The following is a 22,029-nucleotide window of genomic DNA, read 5'->3' as shown; positions in this document are numbered from 1 at the left end:
GAATTTGGAACTCAAAACTTTAAAAGAAAACCAATGAATGTTAAAAAATTGTTTTCATGTGTAATTGGGGGGATAAAATATTATTTTAAAATACCTTCTCCTGTTCCTCCCTAGTTATCATTCTATATGTTTTCTCTCTTGCCCTAATTAGCTAACTCTCTTGAAAAAAAGCAATCTAGCCTGACAGGTAGAACACAACTATAGTCCCTGTTGCTAGGGAAATAAGTTGGAGGCTCACTTTAATTGAAGAGTTATGAGCTGTAGTAGTGCTAAAGATGATGATTGGATGTCCACACTAATTCCATCACCAGGACACTGGGCTATCTGGAGCAGGCTAAACTTTTGTACTGTTTCATCACTGGGATTGAGCCCAGGAATGACTGTGTATCTCCAACCTAGAGGAGGTAGGGATACCACACTCAAAAAAAAAAAAGGAAAGGAAAAGGGTAGATGTTTAAAGTCATCATCTTTCTGTTTAAAATGTAATCTTGAGGGCAGGGGCTGTTTCACTTTTGTATTAGTATACCCAGCACTTAGCCTGGTGATTGTCACATACTGAGGGCTTAATAAATGCTTGTTGATTGATTTCTCCAAGTGATTCCCCTGTTTTAGCTACTCATATGAGAAGAGACAAATACTGATTGTAAAAAAAAATAAAGTCTAAGAGTTGGAAGCGATTTTAGGAGCCTTTTGATTCTTGGTTATAAAGCATAACTGAATGGGACTACCCTCCATAATATTTTCAAGTAATCAACTAGTGTCACTACTTTCTGAGAATACCTTTTCAATTTGGGGGCATTTCCATTTATTAGCAATTTCTACCTACATTAAGTCTATATCTGCATTTCTACTCATTGTTTTTGCTTTTGGAAGCAAGCAGAATAAATTGAATCCCTCCTTCATATGATAGTCCTTTAAATACTTGAAGACAGCAATCATCCCTCCTTTAAGTTTTCTCTTCTCCAGGCTAAAATTCCCCACTTTACTTAAGGAATTCTCTCATAGTGGGAAACTTCTAGTCACTTCATAAGCCTATTCCTGTTCTTCTGGATATTTACCAGCTTGTCTAAAACCTCCTTTAAAATGTGAGACCCAGAAGTGAACATAGAAGACAACAGGTGAATTATTACTTTCCTTCTTCTTGGTACTATGCTTTCTAAAGGCAGTCCAGGGTAGCATTTCCTCTTCATGTATCCATGATCTACTCTTCTCCTCTTCCTCCTTATCACATATATATGCCATTTCAGTTTCAACATATCTTTACATACATGATCTCACTTGATATTCACCACAATCCAGTCATCACATTATATGCTATTATTGTCTCTATTTTCCGGATAAGAAAACTGAGACTCAGAGAGGTTAAATGATTTGCCCAGGGTGGCAGATCTCAGAAGCAGGATTCAAACTCAGATCTTTCTGATTCTAAGTCCAGCACTCTATCCACTATGCCACCTAGCTGTGGCCTATAGTTATTTTCCAATATAGTGCACATTTTAAAAATATCACGACAGGCATGACTAATATTTGGACTTCACTTTACACAGTACTTGGGGGCTGAGAAAGCAAATTTATTGGGGAAATTTTGGCACTCTACCTCCCAGCTTTCATGTGAATCTGCTGCACCATGACATCACTAGATGAGGACTCTAGGGAGTAGTACTTTACGTGATGGGAGGTTTAAAGAAAGAGGGTTCAGTGGCCACACCCTGGTAAACTATCTTAGCAGACAGGCTAAACCAGGTTGAGGGCAACTGACAGGGCTTAAACCTATCAGTGAGTTAGGGGGATGTCTACGCTAAGTATGTGAAGACTTCTTCCAGTGGAATGGGTGGATGAGAACAATTTGCTCCAACAACTGAAGGTGGTTGAAGTAGGCACCGTGGAGAGCTTAGAGCTTGGTCAAACGTTGAAAGTGTCAAGGTCATCCACTGCAGGCCATGGCCAGTCATCTTGACTTTTTGTCTTGCTACTAGACTTCAGTGACTCTGGAAATGAGAGTGAGGCTGACCACTTTTGCAACCTTGCTTCACTTAAATCCAATTCGCTTGGGAGTCAAGATATCATGTCATTGGTCCTCTTCAAAAATGAAGGATGAACAACTATATATATATGTGTATATTTTCATATATATATATATATATATATATATATATATATATATATATATATATACACACACACACGCACATATATATGTATCTGTACATATATGTGTATACATACATACACACACACATGCACACATACAGTTTGAGGTTTGGAGTTCATTACTCCTTTTGAATAGATTCTCTCCTCAGTTAGGCAGGGCCTCCTCCCTTTAGACATCCCAATAGCCAGGACTTTCCCCTTAGTTAATGTCTTCACAATATTTCTTCTGGGGAAGAAGAGATTCTTTGAGTATTCTGGAAGAAACGATAGAGGAAGGGAACCATGAAAGGCCAATTGACTGAGAGGGGTTAGAGAGAAAGCTTCTTCCTAACAAATCTGTTTTCTTCTATTAACACTACTGATTCATTTAGAGCCCTGCTTTTGCAGAGTTTAATAACATGCTTTCAATAAAATCTCTCTGGTTTGTTTTTAGCCTCTAGCTTGAGAACACCCTGGTGACTAAGAAAGACAGCTATACATGTACATACACACATATACATACATACATACATACATACATACATACATACATACACTCATGCATTTGGATTAACTGCAGTGGGTTTTGTTTGTTTTTTTTATTGGCTTGTAGAGAGATGAGGTGAACAGCAATGTAAAATATAAGATTTAAAGACACAAATAAGTTTTGGAACGGATACTGTCCCTAGGGTTGGGGTTGGAGTAGGGAGAGAAAAGAAACTGAAGAGAGAAGTGTTACCGGTATTGTTCTCAATAAACTAAGACAGCTACAGTCTTCTCAGCAGTTGTATTGCGTCCACGTAGGTCAGCCCCTGATTGTGACAATGGTAGCAGCAACAAAACCTCTGGCACTCAGCTGGTTTCTCTCCTCCTCCCAAGTTACATTTCACTTGAGCACTTTGCTTACTTCTTGATTATCACAAGATTTTGACTCTCTCCTCTTCCTTGGAGGGAGACCTCTGTCTTTTCAGGAATAGATATATTATCTTGACTCCCAAAAGCTCATAATATGAGGCATTAAGAACTTTATAACCTCCAGCTGATATTAATTTCCAATGTCCAGCTATATACAGAGGAGAAAACTAAGGCTGAGAGTAGAAGTATTTGATTAAGGTCAAAAAAAAATTTTCAGAAAATGTTCTTTTATCTTATGTTAAATAAAATAAATACCACCAGTCTTCTTGAAATGCAGCAGTTCCTGAAGTCTCTGAATGCACCCTGTGACTATTCCTTGTTGAAATAATAGAACTTTTGAGTAATTGAGGGTAATGATTGCAATCCTTTTCCCTTTAACCACTTCATGGAGCCACTTCAGCCTCTGGGCTTGCAAGTGAATGATACCCAAGGGCAAAGTCCTAATGGTATGAAGTCATAAAATGACCAAATTACATCTGGCAGTGCCTGGCCTTGCAACTCAGTGTTGATTAATGAAGCTTCAAATGGGGAAGAATACAGGCGTTGGAGACAATGGATTATTATTTGATATCCAATCTCCTCAAGTATTATAATATCAGGATTTTTTCTCCCCCCCGGAGAAGGCCTTGTAAAAGAACTTGAGGTGGTGTTTCCCTTTGCGTAATGTAGAAGTAAGACTTTGGGCAGAGAGTCAGAAGACCTGGGTTTGATTTTCTGCTTGTGACTTAACTCTTCAGCAAGTTGCTTCACCTCTCTAGTTCTCAGTGTCCTCAACTCTGGAGCCTCCTCTCCTGATTGCTAAGTCTCTGCCCCCATCATTATTTTATTAAGTGCCTTATCCATTCTGGCTTCACGCTCTGTTCTATTCACTTTGGGGACTGCTCCACCATCTCACCAGTAATTTTGCTCCCCTACCTCTTCCCAACTTCTCTCTATTTTTTGTCTTCCTCTAGTGAATGTAAGCTCCTTGAGAGTAAGGACCATCTTGTTTTCTCGTATTTATATTCTCAGCACTTAGCACAGTGCACAACACGTAGTAAGTACTTAATAAATTCTCTCTCTCTCTCTCTCTCTCTCTCTCTCTCTCTCTCTCTCATCTTTCCATCCATCTATTAGAATGTAGTCCAGGCTCCAGGGCAACTATTCCAATTCCTTCCCTTCTCCCACTTAATAGTATTTTATTTTTTCTAATTACATGTAAAGATAATTTTCAACATACACTTTTATAAGATTTTGAGTTCCAAAGGTTTTTCTTCCTCCCTCCCCTCCCACCTCTCCAAGATGACATATAATCTGATATAGGCTATACATGTACAATCATATTAGACATATTTCCACATTAGTCATGTTTTGAAAGAAGAATCAGAAAAGAAAAAGGAAAAATCATAAGAAAGAAAAAATAAAAAATAATATGCTTCAATCTGCATTCGGACTCCATAGTTCTTTCTGTGGATGTGGATAGCATTCTCCATCATGAGTCTTTTGGAATTGTCCTAGATCTTAGTATTGCTGAGAATAGCTAAGTCTGTCAAAGTTGGTCATTTCACAATGTTGTGTACAATGTTCTCCTGGTTCTGCTCACTTCACTCAGTATCAGTTCATATAAGTCTTTCCAGGTTTTTCTGAAATCTACCTGCTCATCATTTCTTATAGAACAATAGTATTCCATTACATTCACCTACCACAACTTGTCCAACCATTTCCCAATTGATGAGCATTCCCTCAATTTCCATTTTTTTTTGGCCACTACAAAAAGAGCTGCTATAAATATTTTTGTACATGTGGGTCCTTTTCCCTTTTTAATGATCTTTTTGCAATATAGACCTGGCAGTAACTATCCCATTTCCTACTCCCACTGAAAAATCTGGTCCCCAGAGCACTTTAGGGGTAGCCTTGAGGAGTTGAGAGTTATTTTTTTTTCTTTTTAAAGGCAATTGGGGTTAAGTGACTTGCCCAGGGTCACACACCTAGTAAGTATCAAGTGTTTGGTCTGATTTTAGATTTGAACTCAGGTCCTCCTGGTTTCAGGGCCGGTGCTTTATCCACTGCGCCACCTAGCTGCCCCAAGAGTTATTTTTCAAATATACTGCTCATGAACTGCTACTAAGTATGCTTCCCACTGTGGTTACTAGTTAATGTTAATTAGCCAGCCACACTTAATTAGCTTTCAGAAAGAAATAATTACTAAGATAGCATAGTAAGATTAGCTGGTACAAAACATTCCCCCCAAAGTCTGTGACATTCAAAGTTTCATACAGAATATGGGGAAAAGTAGATTCAAGTTTTGAGAATAAACATGGCATGGGGATAATTTGCAGCTCCTGGAAGTCACTTTGCTTGGAGTCTTTAAGACTGTAAAATAAAGTATAGTCTCCTTTATCCTTCTGGGTTCTTTGTAGAAGAAACTTGGATTGTCCATTCTATACTTGATTTTCAGTAGACACACTGCTGTCAGCTATTTCAAGGACATTCCCAAGATGCTGATGGAAGATAGGACTTCTACAATTATCCAGACCCTTTAAAGCTTATGAGGTCCTTCTCTGACTAAGGTGGGGGAAAGGGAGAGAAGGCCCAGGGATCTGCTCCTTTCTCTCCTCCTTTTTGAGTTAAGTTCTCTTCCCCTCACTACCAAGTATTCAGAATTCAATTCCATGGTTTTATACAACTCCCCAAATGCATGACCAAGTCCATCAACCAATCTAAACAGATTTCCTGTAGCAACTAGAATATTATTCAGAACTTGTTCATACTTGGTAAATAGCCAAGATGTTTTTGCACTAATATCGCTAATAATAAAACTAATATGTGTGTGGGGAGGGGAAGGGGTATTTTCATTGATTTTTTCAATTGACTCTGAGACACAAAATAAATGTGGAGGCTGGAGTGATTGCTAAGGTTCTTTCCAGCTATAATGTTTTATAATCCAAGAAAAGTGCAGTTATTCTCCAAGAGTGTAATTTTTTTGTTGTCGTGTTTTCTTATTTTTAAATTACAATTGAATTAAAAATGTCAAATCAAATCTCTCATTCTTTTTGTTTCAACAAAAAGGAACTGAGCTCCAAGTAAAGGTTAATATTCTTAGGTAGTCATAGTATGTCACTGTCTAAATAATAAGAAAAAGTCTTCTTTACTCTCAAATTTGTTTCCCAATATGACCAAAGAGCCATTAAAATAAAGAAAAATCAAATCTTAGTAACTATCATAATGACTTGAATTCTCATGCAGAACCCCTGGCAAAGCAACAGACAACTTGGGATATTTCACAGTTGGCTTCTTTAATGAATCATGAGGATTAGATTGAATTCTGCACTTGGGCAGAAGAAAGCCTGAAGAAAAAGCTTAACTGGAACATATGTGGTGACTTGCCTGATACTATGATCTACCAGGATGGAAAAGATGGCATACTAAGGTAGGGAGAGGTCACCACTGAAGGGACCCATTATGCAAGTAATAATACTATGTATTGACTTCAAATAATATTTCTTTCCCCAAAAGTCTTTTCAATTGTGGCATTTCATATATGCTTTCTCTCACAATGTCCTAGTGAAGTTGATATAGGCATAGATCTTATCACACTTATTTTTGCAGATGAAAAGATTGAAGTTCAGAATAAACTTAACTTTTCCAATGTCACTTATTCCTTCTGCCACATTACAATTCTTCTTTGTCACACAGCTCTTAAATTCTATGATTCCATGGTTCTCCATGCGATTTTATCCAACATTCAATATATTTTTTCACTAATATCATATATGTAGGTATTTTCATATGACCAAATATTTGTGAATATAAAAGTATTTATAGAGACTGCTTTTAAGTGTCATGCAATTAGATTTGCAATACTAAGTTAGCAAATCACGGGCCATTGGGGGAATGACATAATACAAGAACCATCTGCTAGATTTATCCTTTTCACCAGGCAACAAGCAGATTGAAGTCCCTGCTAGTCAGTAACATGGAAAAAACTGTAGGGTATAAGGGACAAAAATAGTTCAAATGCAAAGTCATTTGGGGAGTGATTTTGTCTTACACAGTTAAAATGAAAAATCTCCCAAGTCATATCCACCAGAATTAAGTCCAAGAACAACGTTGTGTTTAGTGATCCAGCTGGGATGAATAGCAGCTTCAGTAGCTTCAAGTAAAGGCTCCATTCATCAAATTTAAGGACACAGGCAAAGGAAATTGATTCATTTCTGGATGTGATTGAGTTTCCACAGTCAAATGCATTGGAGAAAGAAACAGCTTGAATGTTCCAATTCTGTGGTCATTGCTTGGATGCAGTTGGGTCTGGAACATCCCACCCTTTTAACCTCAAGTCTAGCCAGGTTCTCTGCTAGGAAGAGGCTCTTCTCTCCATGTCACTCCTTTGGAAGAATAGCTGATTTTTTAATGAGTTCACCAAAATTACATAGGCTATTGCTCCTTCATGAGAAGAGCTGATTTCTCTCAGAGGTTGCCTGCCATGCTAGGTTTGATATAGCTGTCACTTCTGCAAAAATTCCTTGCTGTATTGATTGCTTTTGCCATCACTGAAGGACACATTTTGGTTCACTCTACTGTCATTGATAGTCATCTGTTTCAGACCTTGTTTGAATGACAGATAGCTACTAGATGATCTAGGCATAGAATAGTGCTGTTGTGTATGATTAATGAGTCCTTGATAGGCCTTGATTTCATACATACATATAATATATATATATATATATATATATATATATATATATATATATATATACACACACACACATATATATATATGTGTGTGTGTGTGTGTGTATACACACACATGTGTATATACATAATACACATATAGATATACACACAAATATCATATATGCGTGGATACATATGTATAAGATGTATATACACATGGACATAGAAACACACAAATATGTATATATAAGCATTATACATACACATGCATACATACATACATACATACATACATACATACATACATACATACACATATATGAATTGGACTAGATGACCACTGAGGTCTTTTCTAACTCTGAAATTCTATGATTCAAATTGAGGGGGTTATGTATATGTGTGATACAACCTTCCCCCTCCCCCCCCGCACACATTTCACTGGCCATCTACTCCAACCTATACACCTAATAAATTGTGATCCAGATTTCAAAGAGAGGGAGGCCACCACTTTATTTATTTATTTATTCATTCATTTATACGTTTATTTATTACAGAAATACAATAATTTCTGGACAGCCCTAATTGCAAGGAAAATTTTCTTGACATCAAGCCTAAATTTGTCTTTTTGTAACTTTTACCCATTACTCCTGCTTCTGCACTCTAAGGTCAAAACAAAACAGTTTTAATCCCTTCTTCTCCTGACAGCCCTTCATATGCTCAAAGACTGCTATTATGACATCCTCTGCCCCCACCTCTTCTCTAGCCAAAGAAAATTCATTCAACTAGTCCTCATATATCATGGAATCAAGGCTCTTCACACTTGAAGATGCCATCCTTTGCACAATCTAGCTTATCAGTGTCCTTTCAAAAAACGTGATGCCCAGAATGGAACACGGTACTCCAATGGAGGTTTGATGATGACAGAATACAATGGGACCACCACCTCCGTTTTCCTGAAAGTTATGCCCCTCTTAATGCAGTTCGATTTCCTATTAGCTTTTTTGGCTTCTAATGTACTACTAACTCATTATTGAATTTGCATTCACTAAACCCCCCAGATCTGTTCAACCTTTTGTGGGAGACAGAGCAGAAGAGAGAAGGACTTAAACTGAATGAAAAAGAGAAGGAAATTATATAGATAACTTGAAGGGGTTTGGACTAATAAAGTATACCAGAGGTTGATTTTGGAGAGGAGAAATTTGGCAAAACTTGGAAGAAGTTGAGGAAAATTTGAAGAAAAATCTTCAGGCCCCTACTAACCGTATTCTAATTCGGAGTGGTTAAGAGAAGCAGCATTAAGGACAATTTGGGCAGATATTGAAGGACTAAGGAGGATTTAAGAGAATCCATTAGGGGGTAGAACCTGAGGAGATAGACTCAAGAATGATAAGTAGAGGTAGCTGGTAAGGCAAAGCAAGGTAAGTAAGAAAAGTAATTTGAATAATTAGGTGGTTAAGCAAATCAATTAAGTGGATTTATAGGTGGGACAAATTGGTGCAACAGGCAGGAGATTGATTCTAGGCAAGGGGAGGTGCCTTTATTGTGCTCTTTATTTGTATGATCAAGAAGCCAAGTCAAGAATTTCTCAGATATTCTGATTTCTCAGGCAAATATCTGCAAAGTTGAAGTCCTCAATGACAATTATACTTTGCCTTTTAACCCAACTTTGAGATTTGTATCTGCACTCAGAGTTTATCAGTTCCCTCTTATAATGTGGATTCCATTTTTCATCATGAGCCTTTTGGAATTGTCATGGATCATTGTGTTAATTACAGTGGCTAAATTTTTCACAGTTGTTTATCATTACAATATTGCTGTTACTGTGTAAATTGTTCTGTTCTGTTCATTTTATATTAGTTCATGTAAGTCTTCCCAGGTTTTTCTGAAACTATCTGCCCTATAATTTCTTTTCTTTTCTTTTTTTTTTTTTGGTGAGGCAATCAATTGGGTTAAGTGACTTTCCTAAGGTCACACAGCTAGTAAATGTTAAATGTCTGAGGCTGGATTTGAACTCAGATCCTCCTGACTCCAAGGCCAGAGCTCTATCCACTGTGTCACCTAGTTGTCCCCCCCCCTTTATAATTTCTTACAGCACCATAGTATTCCATCACAATCATAAACCACAACTTATTTGACCATTCTCCAGTTAATGGGCTTCCCCTCAATTTCCAAAAAGAGGTGCTATAAATGATTGTGTACATGTGGACCCTTTTGTTTTTTCTTTGATTTCTTTGTGGTATGGTGGTCAAATGGTACGCACAGCTTCATACCCTTTGGATATAGCTTCAAATTGTTGTCCAGAATGGTTGGATTCATTCACAGCTCCACAAACAGTATATTAATGAACTTCTTTTCCTACATCTGCTCCAGCATTTGTCATTTTCATTTTCTGTCATCTTAGCCAATCTGATGGGCATGAGGTGATAATTCAGATCTGTTTTAATTTGCATTTCTCTAATAGTGATTTAGAGCATTTTCATATGACTATTGATAACTTTGATTTCTTCTTCTGAAAACTGCCTGGTCATATCTATTGACCAATAATCAATTGTGGAATGGCTCCTTTTTTAATTTGTAAAAATTTGACTCACTTCTCTATGTATTTGAGAAATGAGACCTTTATCAGAGAAACTTGCTATAAATATTTCCCATTTCCTGCTTTCCTTCTAATTTTGGCTGCATTGGGTTTTGTGTGTGTGCATGCATGTTGAGCTTATTGGGAAAGCTTCTAGTTTAACCTTGTTACAGACAATGCTTGCTTTTGGTTTTAGATATATATTACTTATTATTTTAAGAAAAGCTTCTTTTATTCCTATGTTTTCTAGTGTTTTTTTTTAAACAGGAATGGGTATTGTATTTTATCAAAAGGTTTTCCTGTATCCATTGATACAATGATAAACTTTCTGTTGTTTTTCTTATTGATATGGTCAATTATGTGTATAGTTTTCTTAATATTGAAGCATCCCTACATTCCTGGTATAAATCCTGCCTGGTCAGATTTCATGATCTTTGTGATATATTTCTGTATTTTATTTAAATTTTTTGCACCAACATTCATTAGGGAAATTGGTATATAAATTTTTTTGCTCTCTCTGATTTAGGTATCAAAACAATATTTATGTCATTGAAGGAATTTGGTAGGACTCCTTTACCTATTTGTTCCAAATGGTTTATATAGTATTAGAATTAATTGTTCTTTAATTATTTGATAGAATTTATTTGTAGATCCATCCGATTCTGTTATTTTTTTTTCCCTTAGGAAGCTCATTTATGTATTGTTCAACTTCTTTTTCTAAGGCAGGGTTATTTAAGTATTTTACTTCCTCTTCTGTCAATCTGAGAAATACATACATACATATTATATATATACACACACATATATATATATGTATGTGTGTGTGTATGTGTGTGTGTGTGTGTGTGTATATATATATATATATATATATATATAAATATAAATATGTGCATATATATATTTAAATATCCATCCATGTAATTTAGGTTTACAGTTTTATTGGCATAAACTTAGGCAAAAAAAAATTTTCTAATAATTGCTCTAATTTCATCTTCATTGTATATTCACTATTTTTATTTCTTATGCTAGTAATTTGGATATCTTCTTTCTTTTTTTTAAAAAATCCAAATTGGCCAATGGTTTATCTATTTTATTGTTTTACTCTCCCCACCCATAGAACCAACTCCTACTTTTATTTATTAGTTCAATGGTTATTTTTTACTTTCAATTTTATTAATCTCTCCTTTGATTTTTAGGATTGCTAATTTTGTCTTTAATTGGGAATTTTTAATTTATTGTTTCTTAACTTTTTTTTTTTAGTTGAATTCCCAGTTCATTGATTTGCTCTTTCTCTCTTTTATGTAACAATTTAGAGATATAAATTTCTGCCTAAGTGCTGCTTCAGCTGCATCCCACAAATTTTGGAATGTTGTCTCATTCCTGATATTATGTTTAATGAAATTATTGACTGTATCTATTACTTGTTCTTTGATCCACTCATTTTTTAGGATTAGATTATTTATTTCCCAATTAATTTCTTTTGAACATTTTGCTTTTTCCTGTTTTTAAATTTATTATTTGTTTATTTCTTAACATTTAAAAATTTTTGAGTTTCAAATTCTCTCTTTTCCTTCTACCTCTCTCCCACCCAATGAGAAGGCAAACAATTATTTATGTGAAATCATGCATAACACATTTCCATATTAACCTTAATGCAAAAAAGCAAGAGAAATACAGAATACATGAAAATTATATTACAATTTACACTCAGAGTTCATCAATTTTCTCTCTGTAGGTGGATAGCACTTCCCCCCCCCCCATCATAAGCCCTGGAATTATTTTGGATCATTGTGTTGATCAGAGTAACTATGTTTTTCACAGTTGATCATCATCACGATATTGCTGTTACTGTGTACAGTGACGTCCTAGTTATGCTCAATTCTCTTTGTATCAATTTATATAGGTCTTCCCATACTTTACTGATACCACCCCTTTGTCATCAGTTATAGCACAATTGTATTCTGTCACACTGATATATCACAACTTATTCAGCCATTTCCCAAGTGATGAGCATTCCCTCAATTTCCAATTCTTTGCCACCACAAAAGATTTGCTATACATGTTTTTTTTAAAATATATATAAGTCCTTTTCCTTTTCCTTTTACCTCTTTGGGATATTTCTCAATTAATTTTTAATACATGCTTCCATAGCCCTTTATTGAAGGTAATTTTTATTGCATTATGGTCCTAAAATCTGCATTTAGTAATTCTGATTTTCTACAGTTATTTATGGGTATTTTATTTTTATATGTGATCAGTTTTTGTGAAGGTGCCACATACAGTTGAAAATAGGCATGGTCCTTCCTATTCCTTCAATATTCTCCAGAGGTCCATCATATTTAACTTTTGTGAAATTCTTTTCATCTCCTTAAATTCCATCTGGATTGTTTCATGGTTAGATTTATCTAGGTCTGAGAGGGGTAAATTGAGGTTCTCTACTAGTATAGTTTTACTGTGCATTTCCTTCTGTAATTCATTTAACTTTTCCTTCAAGAATTTGGATGCTATGTCATTTGGCTCATATATATTCAGTATTGACATTACTTCATTGTCTATGGTGCTTTTTAGCAAAGTGTAGTTTCTCTGAATGTCTTTTAATTTGTTCTGTTTTTGCTTTTGCTTTATCTGAGATCATGATTGCTACTGCTGCCTTTTTAAAATTTTCAGCTGAAGCATAATAGATTCTGCTCCAGACATTTATTTTAGCTCTTTGTATATCTTTATGTTTCAAGTTTGTCTCATGTAAACAATATATTGTTGGATTCTAGTTTCTAATCTATTCTGCTATCCTCTTCTGTTTTATGGGTGAGTTCATCCCATTTGCATTCATTGTTATGACTGCTAGTTTCCCTCTAACCCATTCTGTTTTATTTATCCTTTTCTTTTTTTAACCGTTACCTCCCCAGTCTGTTTTTCTTCAGACCACTGCCTTCCTAAATCTTTTCTTGTTCTTATCACTTTCCCCCACTCCTTTATTTCATTCCCTTCCCTTATACTTTCCTTTTGGGCAAGATGAATTTCCATACCCAACTCTCTCTCTCTCTCTCTCTCTCTCTCTCTCTCTCTCTCTCTCTCTCTCTCTCTCTCTCTCTGTTTAGAGTAAGGTTCAAGTGTTACCTGCTCTCCCACCCCAATTTTCCCCTCCACTGTAAAACCTCTTCTTTGCATGTCTCTTTTATATGAAATAATTTCCCTCATTCTTCTTCTCCCTTTCCACTTCTCCCAGTGGATCCCTACTTATCACCATCTCATTCTTCTTTTAAGATTGTCCAGATATAATAAACTCATATCCATGCCCTCTAAGCAGACTCCTAACTGCCCTAATTATGATAATATTCTTAGAGGTTACATGTATCACCTCCCCATATGTGAATGTAAACAGTTTAATCTTGTTAAATCTTTTATGATTTCTCATTCATGTTTACTCTTTTGTGCTTCTTTTGAGTCTTGTGTTTGAATGTCAAATTTTCTATTCATCTCTGGTGTTTTCATTAGGAATGTTTAAAAATCCTCTTATTTCATTAAATATCCATTCCCCTCTTCACTCCCACCCCTGTAGGATTATACTTAGGTTTGCCAAGTACATTACTCTTGGTTGTAATCTTAGCTTCTTTGCCTTCTGGAAGATCATATTCCAAGGCCTCTGTTTCTTTATAGTGGGAATTGCTAAATCTTGTCTATCCTGACTGTGATTCCATGGTATTTGAGTTATTTCTTTCTAGCTGCTAATAGTATTTTTCCTTGATCTTGGAGCTCTGGATTTTGTGTATTTCCAAATTTTCTAGAATGAAAAAAAAAGTAAGGCATAGATGACAGAGCTACTAATATGCTAAGGTGAGGTACTGCCTCTTTTATATGTGGGTATTTTGGTTGCAGAAAAGGCCAGAAAAGAACATTTTATAAGGAAAACTGATAAGAATTACCTTGAAAAGAAATAACCTCTCAGATAAAATTTCAGATAAAAGAAGCTCAGACTATTCTGATGACCAGATAGAGAACTGGCCCTTAGATGACTGTACTGAGTACTGGATTTAAAACAAAGAATTGTTTGTGGGGATTTGTGGTCAATCAGTTTTTTCACATATCACCATTTTTCGAATTTTTGAAATATTTTTTCGAATTTTGAAATATAACCTAAGAAATTATAAATCATATATCTGTGTGGAGTCTATGAAAGACAATATAAAGGTTGCTGGCATCATTTCTAACAGAAAGGTGAAATTGTGGAGTTTAACATCATAAGTTAGAGACAGGGTCACTGCTCATGAGAAGCTAGATGAAGAAATACACAAAAGAAAAAACAAGAGAATAACCACGTTCTTCAGTTACTTTGCTGGAGCCTGCTGATTAGGAGACCCTATTTGCTGACTAGCTGGAGAAAGGTGGAGTCATCTGAGTGAGCTCTTCAACAGCTGTGTTAACTGGAGGAAAATCAAATCCTGTTGCTGTATTCAGAGCTGTCTGAGCATATCTTCTCTAGTGCTATTTGTAGCTGGAGCAGGGTACATTTCCAAGGTGACTCAGCGCTATCTACTGCTCTTTATGTTTTGAGGGAGAGAAAAATAGTGGCAGATGTAAGCTTGATTAGTTTTTTTTTTATTGTCATCTGTGCTTATTGGAGAAGAGTTTTTGCATTTCTAGAAGTTGTTTGGAAAAAGCAGAATTCTGTTGAGTGAGCTTGTCTGCATTGCCCAGAGAGCCAGCTTGACAAGCTTTACAATTCTCTGCGTTACAGGATCTGCTTTTCACTGAACAAGTGCAATGTTCATACATTGTTTGCTAATATATAATAACATTTTTTCTCGTAACCCTGTTAAGGGTAGCTGTGAGCTTATCATTGCTTCATCAGTTCAAGATAAGAAGAATGGCCAGCAGAATTGTAGTGAGAACCAGAAGGAGAACAGCTAGAAGTGAAGCAGCTTTGTGAGGTGCAGATTGTTCCTGAGGGAAGGAAGGATATCAAGGCCTACAGTCCATATTCGTGAGCTTCACAAGAATGTCCCCATTTGTGTCTTTCTGCTAGATGTGTATAAATATGAGTTCACTTCCCCCAGTGGACATTGCAAACATTGGTGGGAGACCTAAGTTTATAGGCAGACTGTGATATTTTGATTATTCCTGCTTTTTTCTTCTTTTAAAAAATAATAAAAGCTTTACTGACAAGGAATACAACCTCAGAGTTAAAAGAATATAAAATGTTACTCTCTCCTTCTGAAGTTAACAGATTAGAAATAAAGAAAGGTAACTCATAAGCAGTTGCAGCTCAGAAATAACTTTAACACAATTTTCTCACAAGTTAGTTTTGTTATACTTCACATAGAAAAAAAAAGTCAAACAGCTCTTGCCCTCTAAAAAGAGCAGCCTAATTTGCCTGAAATTGGAGCAGCTATCCTTTATACAAGCCACCCTTCAGGAAGGCAGGGAAGGGAGATCAAGTGGGTGAAAAAAATGAATGGAGGAAAGAGGAAGCCTTGACCACAGCCATAGCAGGTAGGGGTATGCATATCCTTAATGCACTCCTCCCTACAACAAAGCCAACTTGGGACGGGTGCAGCCACTGAAATGCATTTGTCTTCTATTTAGTTACTGTGATATCGATCAGGGGTTTCAAGACAGATGCTATGTTGTTGACTCTCTTTCCCCACTCCAAAGCGCAATTCTATCTTTTTCTTCTCTTGGATTTCTTCATGAAAGCCTTAAGTCTTTCCTCTGGGGATGTTCTTTTTTTTTGTTATTTTAAATATTTACTTTGTATTTTTCTTTTTGGAGAGGGTGGGGCAATCAGGGTTAAATGACTTGCCCAGGGTCACACAGCCAGTAAGTGTCAAGTGTGTCTGAGGCTGGATTTGAACTCCAGTCTTCTTGACTTCAGGGTTGGTGTTCTATCCACTGTGCCACCTTGCTGCCCCTATTTTGTATTTTAAACCAACATTTGCAATAGTGTTAATTGTAGGAGTTGCCAATATGGATTTACTTATTGGAAATGAAACTGGGAGGAGATATTTCAGGAGAGCATCCCAGGAGAGGGAAGGGAGGGTTGAAGAGAGAGAAAGAGAAAGAGAGAGCAGACAGAGAGAGAGAGAGAGAGAGAGAGACAGACAGACAGACAGACAGACAGACAGACAGAAACAAAGACAGAGACAGACAGAGAAGTAGGCAGATAGGCATTTTGACAGAGCCCTGTCTCTGGTTAAGGGCACAGAGCTAAAAAATAGAGAATTATATAGATTATTCTGGTTAGAACTTCCCAGAGCAGAGAAAGAATGTTTATACTGGGAAAAATATCTAGGAAATGAGTCAGTAGTAGGGAAGGGATGAATTAGAGTAGCTGAACAGCTCTATTCATCATAGTATATCACCACTACTATTAGGGTGTATGTCCTTTGGGTGTATGGTGTTTTCACAAGGACTGTCAGGACGAAGACAATTTCTGGTTAGCTTCATAATCACGTGTTCCTCATAGTGAATTCATTTGGTCTTCTCAAAAAACAAGAGGATAGGAACAAGGAAGTTTCAAGACACAAGTCCCAAGAGGGATGCTTGTGGATATGGATAATTTTCACTGGATGATGGCCCATACAGGGAGGATCTGGGTCAATCAATAATCTATCATAATATTTATTAAGTGCCCACTATATGCCAGGCACTGTGCTAAGTACTGGGGATACCCAAATAAGCAAAAGACCATCCCTGCCAGCAAGAAGCTTACAATCTAATGCTACAGACAACATGCAAACAAATATACACAAAGAAAATGATATTTAGAATAAACAAGAAATAATTAACAGAGCTAAGGAATTGGAATTAAGAGGGATTGGGGAAGGCTTCCTGTAGATGGTGGGATTTTAGTTGGAACTTAAAGGAAGCCAGGGAGGTCAGTAATCAGAGAGGAGGAAGGAGAACATTCCATACATGATTGACAGCTAGGGAGACTGTCCAGAACTGAGAGATGGAATGTCTTGTTCCTGGAACAGCAAGGAGGCCAGTGTCACTGCATCAGAGAGTATGTATGGGAGAGTAAGATATAAGAAACCTGGAAAGAAATGAAGTGGCTAGGTTATAAAGGGCTTTGAAGTGGAAATAGAATTTTTTACCCTCCTGATAGTTGTGAGGGATTCCTGGGTCTGAGGGGGATCTCTGCCTTGTCAGGGGATCCTGATGCTGTCTTTGCCTTTCTTTGCCACTTATGAAAGAGCCAAGATGGGGGGGGGGTGAAGCTTCAGTCTTTAGAGACCATAGAAGGGACTTTTAAACCTAGGACACCCATGCAACCAGAATTGGGACTTAAGGTCAATGGGCCCAAGAATTTCTAGTTCCCCACTGAAGTTAGAAAGATTGAGTATACAGAAAATGAGAGGCGCCTAGATCATCCAGTCAGTGACCAGATTGCTCTTAATGCCCAGAGTGTAATGGGTAAATGTGTTACTCATGTGATGCTGGTCTGAGGTCATGTACCATATTTAAAAAGTGAGGTACACAGAAAATATATTTAGGGGCTACTACTTACAATTCTGAGGGCAGCTAGGTGACTCAGTGTTTAGAATGCCAGACCTGGAGTTAGGAAGACTCATCTTCCTGAGTTCAAATCTGGCCTCAGATACTTACGCTGAGTAAGTCACTTAACCCTGTTTGCCTCAGTTTCCTTACCTGTAAAATGAGCTGGAGAAGAAAATTGCAAATCACTCCAGTATCTTTGTCAAGACAATCCTAAATGGGATTACAAAGAGTTAGACATGACTGAAAAATGACTTAACAGAAACAATGTGCAATTCTATTTGATGCTGTATAAAATGTATCTGAATATCTGGTAAACTTAATGTGGTTCCACCCCATAATTTGTACTAAGTTTCAAGGGCATATAACTATACTGAGTGACATATACAAATAAGTGCTTACACACGCATGACCCACGTACCTAGCGCATTTTGCAGTTCTCCAATGGAGAATTGAACATTAAATTATTTTACCTTACAGTTTAAAGTCAAAGAAAATTTTCTTGAACCATGGTTATCTTGCAGTTCTTTTCCTAGTTTCTTTTCTTTTCTTTTTGGTAAGTATCCAATTATTCTGTCCTTGAAATATGGTCAATATAAATCAGTAACAGCAATGAGCAGCAGAAGGGTAGATGGCAGCTAAGGGGGAGAACAGCAAATAAAAGGCAGAGAAGAAGTAAATAGCATCTCAATATCAAAGAACAGCAGTAAAGTATCGTGGAACAGGGCAGAACCTGAGGATCCATCAGACTAAAATGAGACTCATGGGCCATCTAACAATGAACTAAAGGATTTTTGCCCAACTATGGCCAAGAAAGGATATTCAGCAAGAACACATCCTTGATTCAGCTGGGTAAATCTTCCCTGTGGCCATGATGGTCATGCTGCTGGTCCGCTGATCAGGAACCTAAGGCGAGAGTCAGAGTTTATTTACTTCATTATTTACATGACTTCTCTAGTATTGGCATAAGAGTTCTTGGGAGCAAAAGGCAGCTTCTTACCTTGGAGCATTCAGTGAGAATTTGTCCCTTTCCCCACAGATGTGTGAATTTGTGGGAAATTGAACTTCTTGGTGTAAGAATGATCTTATTGCATATATATTTTTTACTACTAGTTTACTATTTTATTTATTATTTAGGTAATTTTATTTATTATATTCACTGTTATTTGGGATCATATTCATAAAACACTTAGCATAGTGACTGGCACATAGTGGATTCCTAAAATCTGGTTCCGTTCTTATTCCCTCTGACTGTGAGTGTCATGGGCCTTCTCTAATGCCTCTTGAGGTCAGATTTGACTGGAAAGTGGAGTGTGGAATGGGAGTAATGTACAATAAGACTGGAAAGATAAGTTGAGGACAGCATATGAAAGGCTTTAAAAGTCAAAAAGAGGAATTTTTATTTTATCTTCTTATCTTCTCTTATCCATCTCTCTTGGTGACCTCATCAGCTCTCATAGATTTAATTCTCGTTTTAATATATAAATGATCCACAGAGCTATATATCCATCTCCAGTCTCTCTCCTGAGCTCCAGTCCCATATCACTAATTACCTATGGGATATTTCGAGCAAGATATTCCAGAGACATCTAAAACTCAATATGTTCAAAATAGAATTCATTATCTTCCCTTTTCCCTATCCCACAAACCACACCCCCTACCAAATTTTCCCATTTCTTGCAAGGGTTCTACTATTTTCCCTGTCTTCCAAATTCATTCTCCCTCACCCCACATAGACAAATACAATCAATTCGCAAATTCTGCCATTTCTACTTCTACAATGTCTCTCATATTTCACTGCTTTTCTCTGCTCACACAGCCACTATCTGAATTCAGACCTCTCACCTGGATTATTGGAATGATCTCCAAATTGATCTCCCCATCCCCCTTCTCCAATAGATCCTTCGCATAGCTGCAAAATGATTTTAAGTGCAGATCTGACAATGTTATTCACCTACTCAGTAGCTAGAGTGACTGTCTATTCACCACTACCATCACTGGAGCTCGCCACCACCATATTTACATAGTGCTTTGCAACTATTATCTCATTTTTGTCCTCAAAGCAATCCTGGGAGCTAAGTGCTATCATCTCCCTTGTTTTACAGATGAGGAAACTGAGACAATTAGAGGATAGCTGACTTGCCTGGGGTCACACAGGTAGGTTTCTGAGGCTGGATTTCAACTCGGGTCATCCTGACTCCGGGCCCAGGGCTTTATCCACTGAGCCACCTATCTGCCTCCGGTATTTAATTACCTTACTTTTTTGGGTATTTAGTCTGTTTGTATTTGTAAAGATATACATACACATTGTATTCTACATTAGAATGTAACTCCTTGAAAGCAGGGATTTAAATTTTTTTTTGCCTTTGTATCTCAGTTACCTAGCACAGTGCTTAATAAATGATCATTGATTTATCAACTTACTATTCCATTTCCATTGAACACGTTGGTACTGATTTATGATTCTTGTTTGGTCTGTTGGTAGAATAAGCATTGGATAGGAGTTTGATCTATATTTCTCACCCACATCGAATTGAAGTCATATGTGATTGCAAAGTTGAATGGTAAATTAGGGCCACTCACTGCAGCAATTGGAGTGTGAGTTTTCAGTATGAACTCTGGGATTTATAAAATAAGAAGGAGACTTAATTAGTTTCTTCTAACCATTTCACTTCCAAAGCCTGATATCAATGAATGATTATGTGGTAATGTCTCTTATAGGGAAGAGAAAAGGAAAGAAAAAAACCCTATACACAAGACTTACATGTCTAAATGAGATTTATCAGAGAATATTCTAAACAGCTAATTGAGGCTTTAGGAAAACTGGAGGCGGGAGGCAGAGCTGTGATCCCCTAAATCTGTGGTGATGTAAGAACTCCCTAAGTGACTTTTAACTTTTGTCCCCTCTTTTGGGTGTTCCAATAATGTTGATTGGAGAGGGAAAAGTTGTAATCTATTATCTCTGCTTTTAGTTCTATGCTGTAATTTATGGAGGGGGTAAAAAAATCTTAAGATTTTAATGTTCCTCTATCAATTCAAGATTGACTAACAAGGATTATGATTCTAGGTGTCGTGGGGCCATTTGAGCCCATGTAAGCATTTGTTTATTAAATATATAATTGGGAAGATCTTGGCTGGCTATACCCATTAGCAATTATCCTATATCTCACCTCAATTTTATGGCTAAATTCCTTTAGAAGGTCTATTAGCGCCTCTACTTCCTCTATTCTATCTTCTTAATTCTTTACAATCTGGCTTCTGACCTCATTATTCAACTGAAACTAAAGTCACCAATGATCTCTTAATTGCAAAATCAAATGGTCTTTTTTCATTCGTTATTCATCTTGGCCTCTTTACAACCTTTAATGCTGCAATCACCCTCTTATTCTTGATACACTATTCTCTCTAGATTTTCATTCCATTGCTATCTCCTGGTTCCCCTCCTATCTATCAGACAACTCTTTTGTCTTTTGTTGTATTTTTACCCAGGTTACACCTAAAAGCCATGGGTATTCCCCCAGTGGTCTGTCCAGGCCCCTCTTCTCTTATTCCTTTATATGATTTTACTTGGTAATCTCATCAGTTTCTATAGATTCAATTATCATTTCTATCCAGATGATTCTTAGATCTATTTGCATAGCCATAACCTCTCTTCTGACCTTCCCATTCACATCTCTAATGGGATATTCAGTTTAAACTTAAACTAGGTATGTCCAAAAATTAACTAATTATTTTAACCCTCAAACCCTCCCCTTGTCCTCTCTATTACTGTGGAGGTCACTACCATCCTCTTAGCCCCATAAGCTCACAGCCTAGGTATCATCCTTAATTCCCTATTCTTTTCTAATCCCCCACATCCAATCAGTTGTAAAATCTCATTCTACCGTCATAACTTCTCATACTTTCTTCCTTCTGTCCTCTGGCACTGCACTGTCACCACCTGTTGTTGAGTTGTTTAGGTCATGTCCAACTTGTCAGGACCCCATTTGGGGTTTTCTTGGCAAAGATACTGGAGTGGTTTGCTATTTACTTCTTCATCCCATTTTACAGATGAGGAACTGAGACAAACAGGTGACTCACACAGGTAGTAAGTGTCTGAGGCCAGATTTGAACTCACAAAGATGAAGCTTCCTCATTCCAAGCCCAGTGCTCTATCGACTGCCTGACACCTGGCTTATTGCAATAGCCTTTTTGTTGGCCCCCTTGCCTCAAGCCTTTCCCTACTCCAGTACATATTCACTTATTTGCCAAAGTAATCCTCC

Source organism: Phascolarctos cinereus, unplaced genomic scaffold (genome assembly GCF_003287225.1).
Source record: "Phascolarctos cinereus isolate Bilbo 61053 unplaced genomic scaffold, phaCin_HiC Scaffold_4;HRSCAF=312, whole genome shotgun sequence".
Classification (NCBI taxonomy): domain Eukaryota; kingdom Metazoa; phylum Chordata; class Mammalia; order Diprotodontia; family Phascolarctidae; genus Phascolarctos; species Phascolarctos cinereus.
Note: the sequence above shows the minus strand (reverse complement) of the source record.